This window comes from Chrysochloris asiatica, unplaced genomic scaffold (genome assembly GCF_000296735.1).
Source record: "Chrysochloris asiatica unplaced genomic scaffold, ChrAsi1.0 scaffold00013, whole genome shotgun sequence".
NCBI lineage: Eukaryota > Metazoa > Chordata > Mammalia > Afrosoricida > Chrysochloridae > Chrysochloris > Chrysochloris asiatica.
Window position 1 is genome coordinate 34,929,416 of NW_006408531.1, and position 10,988 is coordinate 34,940,403.

Below are 10,988 nucleotides of genomic sequence, written 5' to 3' on the forward strand. Positions count from 1 at the left end.
TAAAATGAGTGCATTTGTTGCATGCAAATTATATGTGAATAAAGTTTGAATAGTAAGAGCACTAAAAATATCACAGCATTCAGAAGAATGTGGACTCTTTGGTCAGACTTCCTGGAGCTAAATTCTTCTTTTGTGTTGTTAAGTGCTTTCAAGCAGGTTCTGATTCATAGCAACCCTGTGTAGGGTTTCCAAGGAGGAACTGGTGGTTTTGCGCTGAAGACCTTTTGGTTACCAGTCTAGTGTTTCCCTACAGCACCATACCAGGACTGCAAATTCTACCTTCACTGCTTAATCTATGTAAAATTAGCTAAATTAATTAATTTCTCTCTGCATCAGTTTCTCTTTAGTCACCATTGTAATCATTACAGGGTTGTATGAAGTAAATGAGTTACTAGTGCTTAGAATATGTAATTACTCCATATATATTATCTGTTATGATTGTCTCTAGCCTCTGTTCAATCCTGAATAACACTGAATGCACCTGACAATCTGTTTCACTGTTTTCTTTCATTGAAAAAAGGAGGAGAAAGAAATCTGACCGGAAATCAGTCTTTAACTGAGTAATTAACTAGAATTAATTTGCATGTATAGTTGTTTAGCTTAATCAAAGTTATGCCTCTTCCTATAATTTGATTTGCGTAGTCGGTGCACACCCTATGGGAGCAGATGATGGGCGAAATACTGGAAGCAATTTAGAATTGTTGCCAAAACTTCTTACCTAATTTTGGGAACTCCCAAGAGGAATGTCTGGGTTCTGCACTGCCATAATCTATACATAAGAAGTATTTAATGTATATGTATGAATGAATTAATGAATGGGAAGGCTTAGGATTTGTTCTGAATATGCAAAGGCTAGTGGCCCTGTGTTGGAAGATTTCAGTTTGTATTCCATTAGTAACCAGAGACTTGTTCTTTTTCAATGCCTTTAATTCACCTTGGACTTCTTCCTTCAGTATCAATAGCTCTTGATCATATGTTGTTGTTGATTATATACTAACTCTTGAAATGATTAAATATCAACCATTTCTTTTTGGCTCAGTGACTCTTGTATTCCTTCCATCTTCGTTTGTTACTTTCCACATCACTCAATATTTTACCCATAAAATCCTTCAGTATTACAAGGCGAGGCTTGAATTTTTCTTCATTTCTTTCGGCTTGAGAAATGCTGAGCATGTTCTTCTCTTTTGGTTTCCTAATTCCAGGTCTTTGCACATTTTACTATAATATTTGATTTTGTCTTCTCAACCTGCCCTTTGAAACTCCTCATTTCTTCCATTTGCATTAACATTTCTACACTGGAGAGCAAGTTTCAGAGTCTCTTCTAACATCCATTTTGGTCTTTTCTTTCTTTTTTTTTTTTTTTTGTATTCTTAGTGGCCTTCTGGTGTTCAGTCATTAGTGTTTAATTCATCAAATATGTTCTTGAGATGATCTTTAAATTCAGGTGGGATATTCAAGGTTATATTTTGGCTCTTGTGTGCTTGTTTTAATTTTCTTCAACTTCAGCCTGAACTTGCATATAAGCAACTGATGGTCTGTTCCGCAGTCTATCCCTGGTCTTGTTCGGCTGCTGATATGGGGCTTTTTCACTATATATTCCCACAGATGTAGTCATTTGACTTCTGCGTATTCCAACCTTTGCATTCCTTTTGCTAATAATTATCAATAGATCTTGATTGCATATTTGATCAATTTAAGACAGAAGAAGTTGATAGAATTCTTCAGTTTTAACATTGCTGGCTTTAGTGGTTAGTGTGAAAATTTGAATAACAGTTGTATTAATTGTTCTTACTTATAGGCATATGGATATTATCCTATCACAAACAGCTTTATACTTCAAGATAGATTCTGAAATGTTCTTTTGGATGATGAATTAGATGCCATTCCTCTTCAATTTTTCATTCCTGGTACAGTAACAAATGTGATTGTCAGATTCAATATGACCAACACCAGTCCATTTCCCCTCACTAATACCTATGACCCCTGGGCTGGTGCTGTGGATTATCACTGGATTGCAAACCATGAGGTCAGCAGTTCAAACCCACCAGCAGCTCCTTGGAAACCCTATATGAGTCAGAACCAACTCAACAACAACAACAATGCCTAGGACACTGATGTTTTTGCATTCCACTCGATTTTTAACAACTTCCAGTTTTCCTAGATTCATACTTTGTACATTCCATGATCTGATTATTAATGGATATTCACAGCTATTTCTTCTCATGTTGAGTTGTGCCCCATCATCAAATGAAAGTTCTGAAGGTTTTACTCCATTTGAATCATCATGGTCAACTCTACTTTGGGGCGACAGCTCTTCCCCAGTCTTATTGTAAGTGCCTTCCAACCTGAGGGTCTTATCTTCTGGCACTGTATCTGATAATATTCTGTTGCTATTCATCATCTTTTAATATTCAGTATTCTGTTGCTGAAGGAGCTCTGGTAGCGTAGTGGTTACGAATCGGGCTGCGAACCTTAAGGTCAGCAGTTCGAAACTACCAGCCGCTCCGCGGGAGAAAGATGAGGATTTCTACTCCCGTAAGGATTTACACCCTCGGAAACCCTGTACAGGGTCGCTATGGGTCGGAAGCGACTCGACGGCACTTAACAACAACAACATTCTGTTGCTGACAGTGTTCCACTGTTATTAATAGAGTTTTCATTGACTAAAAATTTGGAAGTAGTCTGTCTCTCCTCCGTTCTAGTCTGTCTTAGTCTGGAAGATCTTTCGAAACCTATCCATCATAGGTGACTCTGCTGGTATTTAAAATACCGGCAGCATAGCTTTCAGCAACATGCAAACTTCCACAGTATGGCAAACTGACAGACAAGTGGTGGGTTCTGCCCATAGAATCCTTCAATATAGCAAGTTAAGGTTTGATTTTTTTAAAAATTTTTTCCAGTTCTTTCAGACTGAGAAATTCTGGGTATGTTCTTCCCTTTTGGTTTTCTAACTCCTGGTCTTTGCATATTTCATGATAATATTTAATTTTGTCTTCTTGAACTACCCTTTGAAATTTTTTGTTCAGTTTTTGCTTCATCATTTCTTCCCTACACTGGAGATCAAGTTTCAGAATCTCTTCTGGCATACATTTTGGTCTTTTCCTTCTTTCTGATCTTCTTAATGATGTTTTGCTTATTCCTGTATGATTTTCTTGATGTTATACCACAATTCTTCTGGTCTTTTGTCATAGTGTCTAATTCATCAAATCTGTTCTTGAGATGTTCTCTAAATTCAGGATAAGTCCAAGGTCATTTTTTGGCTCTCATGGAATTGTTTTAATTTTCTTCAACTTCATTGTGTCCTTGTATATGAGAAATTGATGGCCTGTCCCATAGTCAGCCCTGGCCTTGTTTTGACTGATGATATGGAGCTTTTCTACCATCTCTTTCCACAGATGTAGTCAATTTGATTTCTATGTATTCCATCTGGTGAAGTCCATATGTGTAGTGGGCTTTTATGTTTTTAAAAAAAGATATTTGCAATGAACAAGTCATTGGTCTTGCAAAAATTCTATCATATTGACTCCTGGGCCCAGAGACAGGGATATAACCACAGAGGACTAGAGTGGAGAGTGAAGCATCCAGCTGATATGAAGTGAGGGGAGATGCACAACACCCATACTTGCAGATAGTACCCACTTGACCTGGCTCCAATGCCTGGATGATCAGAACTCAACTAGAAGAAGAAGAAAGAGTTAAAAAAGAGTAATCTGCTACATTTGATGAACTTGGCCTAAATTTATGGATGCAGTAGCTCAAAAAAGGTAACAAAATCTTTACAGTGAGGATCATTCCCACTCCCTCTATACACAGGGTTGACAGGGATGGGCAATTTAGACATTGGCTACCCAAAATTGGGGGGCTACAAATTCAAGAAGTGACTGGCTTATAAGCTTTCAATAGGGAGCCTAGTTCCAGAGGGTATGGGGAAAGGTAGAATCTCCACTGAGTGGTTTCCAATCTGTTGGGATGGGGCTGATGAAAGGAGATGGGGATAAGACTCTTGTAGTAAAATAGTGAATAATTGCTATCAGGACTGACTGTGAAGGTTGGAAATGTTAAGGTAGATGTTTTGTAACAAAAGGAGGGGAGTGGTTGATTTTGCAGTCCAGGAGCGGAGGTCCCTGGGACCATCAAGTGAGAAGAGTGGAGTGTGGGGCTCTACCCAGAGAAGGAGTGAAGCCAGAAATAGAGGCAGAAACTATGATGTGGAGAAGTGGAAAGTCTGGGGACTCTTGACTCAGGGAGGGAGAGGGGCTATGTGCCGACAGCCGGTGGGTAGGCTTGCGGGTATACCCTTTGGTTATTTGATGATGCATGGAGAGGATTGTAATCATTCCAATGAAATGAAATATGATAGGATGAATGCAAAGCTGATGTTCTCCCATGTAAACTATCACATAATTCACAATAAAAACTTAAAAAAAAAAAAAAAATTCTATCATATGATCTCCAGCATAGTTTTGATCACCAAGGTCACATTTTCTTTCCAACTACTGATTCTTACTTTTTTGTTTCCAACATTTGCATTCCAATTGCCAATAGTTATTAGTATAGCTTGATTGCAAGTTTTACCATTTTCAGATTGAAGAAACTGGTAGATTTCTTCAATTTCATCATCACTGGCTTTAGTGGTTGGAGGGTAAATTTGAATAGCAGTTGTATCAACTGGTCTTCCTTGTAGATATATGGATATTATCTTATCACAGACAGCATTGTACTTCAAGATAGATCTTGAAAAGTTATTTTTGATGCTGAATGTGACACCATTTCTCTTTAATTTTTCATTCCTGACATAGTAAACCATGTGATTGTTAAATTCAAAACGATCAATATCAGTCCATTTCAGCTCACTAATGCCTGGGATATACATATTTTTGTGTTCCATTTTATTTTTTACAACTTCCTGTTTTCCTAGGTTCATACTCCATACATTCCATGTTCTAATTATTAGTGGAAGTTTACAGCTGTTTCTCCTCATTTTGAGTTGTGCTCCATCAGCAAATGAAGATCCCAAAAGCTTTACTCCATTTGCATTATCATGGTCAACTCTAATTTGAGGAGGCATTCTTCTCCAGTTGTATTTTGAGTGCCCTCCAACTAGAAGAACTCGTCTTCTAGCACTATATCTGGTATTCTTCATCATGTTTCAGTATTCAATAGTCTGGTGCTATCTGAAACTATTTCACTGATATTTATAAGGTTTTCAGTAACTAAATATTCAGAAGTAGTCTGTCTCTCCTTTCCCCTGGTCTGTCTTCATCTGGAAGCTCGAGTGAAACCTGTCCACCATGGGTGACCCTGCTGGTATTTAAAACACTGGTGGTATCACTTCCAGTACCACAGTACAGCAAATTGACAGATGAGTAGTGGTTTAGACAAAGTAAAGCCAGAATACTCCTTATAAACAAGGAGAGTGAGACTTCTTCTCTTATACTTCAGACATGTTATCAGGAAGGATCAGTCCCTGAAGAAAGACATCGTTGTTGTTGTTAAGTGCCGTCAAGTCGGTTCCAACCCATAGCGACCCAGTATAGGGTTTCCTAGGAGCGGCTGGTGAGCTTGAACTGCTGACCTTGCAGTTCAGATGGCTTTGCAGTCTGACACATTAACCCACAGTGCCACACCAGGAGTCCGAAGAAAGACATTAGGCTTGGTAAAATGGAGGGTCAGCAAAACCAGAGGAAGACTCCCAAAGAGTTGGATTGGCACAGTGGCAGCAGTAATCAGCTCAAGTGTAACAGCAATTGGCTGATGAGCCAAGGCTGGGCAGTGTTTCGTTCTATTGTGCATAGGGTCACTTCTTGTCCTTGACCCATCTCACAATTGTTGTTATGACACAGTGGCAGAAGCAATGGACTCAAATGTAGCAATAATTGTGAGATGGGGAAAGGCTGGGCAGTATTTCATTCTGTTGTGCATAGGGTCATAAGAGTCATAACCGATTTGCCAGAACCTAACAACATGAGCTCTGGTAGCGCAGTGGTTACGAATTGGGCTGCGAACTGCAAGGTCAGCAGTTCGAAACTACCAGCTGCTCCGCAGGAGAAAGATGAGGCTTTCTGTTCCATAAAGATTCACAGCCTTGGAAACCCTATCCAGGGTCGCAATGGGTCAAAACTGACTCGATGGCACTTAACAACAATAACAGTAGCAGTATACCAGGAATGTGGTGACTCTGTAGGATAAGCACTGGATTTCAAAACACAAGGTCAACAGTTTGAGTCTACCATCTTCTCCATAGGAGATGATGAAGTTTTCTGCTCTCACAAAGTTTATAGCCTCGCAAACCCCGTATAGGATCGTTATGAGTCAGAATAGGCTTGAGGACATTTAATAACAACAGCAATACTAATATACAATTAATTAAGAAATATGTTGATATCTTATGATGGATTTATACATTTCTTTCTATAATTATCTAACTTTTTGTTTTCTGTTCTTTGAGGTTCATATTTATACAAATTTAGACTTGCTATATTTCTCTGATGAACTTAGTGATGATTATCTGCTCAAGTTTTATGTCTTATGTCTATACTGTCTGGTATTAATATAACTACATCAGTTTCTTTAACATCTGCCTAGTATATCTTTTTCTATCGTTTATTTAAAAATCTTTTCATAGTCTTAATTTTAGGTATCTCTTGTAAGTGATATATAACTGGGATGTTTTTGACACAATCTGATCATTTCTGTTTTCCTAACTAATGAGTTTAATTTGTTTCCATTTATTGTGATTGTTAGTGTATTATTTTCTTATAGCTACTGTAACAAATCATCACAAATTAAGTGACTTAAAACAACAGAAATTCTCACAGTTCTGGAGAAATTGAATGTAAGGTATCAGGATAGCTAGGCTCTCTGAAAGAGCTAGGCTCTTCCTTGTCTATTCCAGTTTCTGCCAGCCCCAGTTTTGTGTCAGAATACTTCCAATCTCTGCCTCTGTCTTCATATGACCATGTTCCTTTTTGCCTAAAAGCGATGATGATGAGACTTTGTCTCTTGTACTTTGGACACATCTCCAAGAGGTACCAGTTCCTGGAAAAAGCAAAATGGAGGAGTGAAAAAGGGGAAGACCCTTAACGAGATAGAGTGACACAATGGTCACAACAATGGTTCAAACATAACAACTGGGTGGACGGAGCTGGGTACCAATTCAACGGCACCCACCAACATACCTGTCCATGCATTTCCCTTTACTGGGCATCTTTCTTTTTATACTTAGCTTTGAATTACTTTCTAGTGTCTTTTCCCTTCCATCTATGTTTTGTAGATCCAGTCTGATGGATATGAACACTCTCAGCTTCTTTTTGTCAAAGAATGTTTAAATTTCACCTTTTTTTTTTTTTTTTAAGTTTTATTGTGAGGTTTATATGGGAGAACATCAGCTTTATACTCATCCTATCAAATTTCATTCATTGCAATGATTACAATCCTCCCCATGCATCATCAAATAACCAAAGTGAACACCACACAGGCCTGCCCCCTGACTGCCAGCACACAGTCCTTCTCCTTCCCTGAGTCCTGTGTCCCCAGCCACTCCATCTATCCAAATCATCGTCTCTGTCTCCATCCCTGGAGTCACTGCCTCTCGGGGTAGGGTTACGCTCTCCGTTCTCATTTGATGTTCCCAAGGACCTCTGCTCCTGGGCTGCCAGAATGCAATGGAATGATATATTTAAAGTGTTGATGAGAAGTAAAAAAACAACAACCCTGTCACCTAAAAATCTATACTCAACAAAACTACCCTTCAAAATGGTAGATGTTTTTTGACAAAAGGAGGAGAGTGATTGATTTTGCAGCCCAGGAGCAGAGGTCCTTGGGAACATCAAATGAGACTGTTACTAATCTTCTTAGCAATCCCATATGCTTGTTTGCTTCTCACTCTCTGCAGACATTAATTTTTATTTATAGTGTAAGATAGGAACCCAGCTTCATTACTTTACATTTGGAGATCCAATTGTCCCAATAACTTTTGTTGAAGAAAGAATATCAAGGATTTCCCAACTGAATATCCTTCACCTTTTTCAAAACCCAATGGGTCATGTATGGATTAATTTCTAGACTCTTGATTCTATTCCATTGGTTTATATGTGCATATTTTAACTGTTACCACAGTTTTGATTACTGTAGCTTTGCAGTAAGTTTTTAAATGGGTGAATGTGAACCTCTACCTTTATTCTTTTTCAATATTGTTTTGGCTGTTACGAGGAGGCTTCTGAGAAGTTACCTCTCTTAATTATGGGGTTTATTGAGAAAGTTAACAGGATGCAATTCAGATTCAGAAATGACTCCGGATTCAGTAGTTCTCCACTCAGGAGCACCTCTTCTCAGCTATATCATAGATATGCTTTTCTCTCTCTGGCCCTCAATTTTCAGCCATGCAGCCCCTTGGCTTCTGCCCTGTTCATTACAAGCTCCTTTAGCTCTGTTGATAAATGCCCAAAGGACTCCCAATTCTGTAAGTCAGTCTCCTGCTTGCACAGCTCTGTCTGTATGTACTAAGCTGTGTTGTAGTCTTTTCTTCCTCCTGTCTACACAGTGATCTCAGGGTCTAAAAAGACATTCCACTCATGGTTTTTCTTCCTTGTTGATAGAGAGGTCCTCCTACCCCTGAGACTGTACATCTTTATTGTAGTAGGCATCCTCTTCATTCTCCTAAGGAGCAACTGGTGAGGTTGAATTGCCAATCTTTTGGTTAGTGCCCAATGATTAACCCACTGAGCTACCAGGGCTCCTTTAGAAGTGGCAAGCAATTGATTTTTAAAGCTTGATTGAACTGGCTTGAATCCAAGAATCAAGTGCAGAAAAGTGATCCAAAGTTCTGAGCCTTTAGTACTTTCCTGCATTAATCTAATTCAGGAAGAATAAAAGGATCCAGGGGAGAAAGCTAAGAAGTGGTCAGTGAGGTGGAAGGAAAACACTGAAGGTGTCATATTCCAGGATTCAGAGGAAGAAGGACTTCAAGGAGTAAATGATTATCAAATGCTGATGGTAAATTGGGAGAGATGAAGACACAAATTTGGCTTTTGGATTTGATAACATGGAAATCACTGATGCCTTTGACAAGGAGTGGGAAAGAGTGGACTCAAGAGAAATAAAAAGGAAAATTAGAGACTGGGAATACAGACAAGTTCTTAAAGAGGCCCTGAAATTAGGGCAATTGTTGAAAGGTCATGCAGGATCATGGCTATTTTTTGTTATTGATGTTGTATTTTAAGATGGATGATATGATATTATGTCAATATACTAATGAAAATCACTCTGTAGCTTGAGGATTATTGTAAAAATAAAGCATATGGGTGGGCAAAATATCACAGGATGCCAACAGAAGTAGAAGTTCTGGGTTCAACTGAGAGTAGAATGCAGGTTATAGTTACAGATGCATCTATGTCAGTGGACATAGTGGTTATAGAAGGAAGCTATTTTCTTATTGTTTTGATTTCCTGAAATTAAAAAGCAACTTAATCAGTAGCATGAAAGGATTAAAGGTGTTTGAAGAGAAAGGACTGCATGAAACAGATGCTTCAGAGAATAGGAGAAGGAATTCATTCAGAAAATGTGCTGTATTATGTAAAAAATGTAATGTGAGCACTTCAGAATATGGCTATAAATAAAATGTCTACCAAAATAGATGTATGTTTTAAGCAGTTGAAATGCATCCCAGAGTAGGAAGTGAGATGAATTGTATCAAAGTTGGGTTCCTCAAGGTGGAGAAGGTGACGGTTAAGGGACTTCATGAAAATACAAAAAAAAAAAAATGATAGTAATGGATCATGAAGTGTAAATTGTGTATTGATAGAATTAAGAAGTCCTGGTGTGGCACTTTAAGATAAGCACTGAATTGCTCACCTCAAAATTGGTGGTTCAAACCTACCAGCCGCTCTTTGGAAACTCTTTACAGAGTTGCTGTAAGTCAGACCTGACTCAATGGTACTTAACAAGAACAACAGCAAGAAACTGAGATGGTTAATGATAGGGGAAAATGATAGAGTGAACCAATTAGAGATATCTGGTAATTCAAAGGATTGTTGGAATGGCAATTTTAGAAGTAGTGAGCTAAAAACAAATAAGTGTTTGTCAGAGAATGAGAATTTGTAGATGAAACAATCACTGGTGGAGTCCTGGTATGGCTATGTGGGATAAAGCACTGGACCACAGGATCGGTTTGAACCATAAGGTCAGCAGTTCAAACTCACCAGCTGCTCCTTAGAAACCCTATGAATTAGAACCTATGGATTAGAGCCAAGTTGACACCACTTAACAGCAACAGTCACTTGTGGAGTCCTGGTGTGATGCTGTAGGATAAGTACTGGACTGCTAACCACCAGGTTGGCAGTTCAATCCCACCAGCCACTCATTGGAAACCTTATCCAGGGTCACTATGACTCAGAACCAGCTTGATGGCACACAACAACAAAAACAGTTGTTATATCAATATTTGAAATATGACTAGAAGAAGGATTGATGAGATAAGATAGGAAACCAATTAATTGGAGGGAAACTAAGGAACTACAAGGACTGGATATTTAAGAGATCTTCTATGTAGATATTAGGGCTACAAAAAGCATGAAAAAGTAAAGAGATAAAGCCAGTGAAACAGGTGATTTTATCTTTATGAAATTAAGAAGCTTGATAGGAAGTTCCCAGACTAACAAGGAAGGACAGCAGAGAAAATAATCTTAAAACACAGACTATACACACACAAATGAGGAGTACATCATGGTCTGGAGGAAATGGAAAAAAAAAACAAAGAGAAAAGCTATCCCTGCATCCAGTTTCAAACGTCCATTAGATGTGGAAGGAAAATGGTAAACACTGTTTAAGGAAAGTCAGAACTTAAGCCAGAAGGTGAAGGATATTTTTAGACATAATATGAGAGCTTTGCTGGTGATGGACTGAGAATTTCTGCAACCCAGTACAGTAAAATCATAGTTGTAGTTGTTGTTGTTGTTGTTAGGTACCATCAAGTCGGTATCAACTCATAG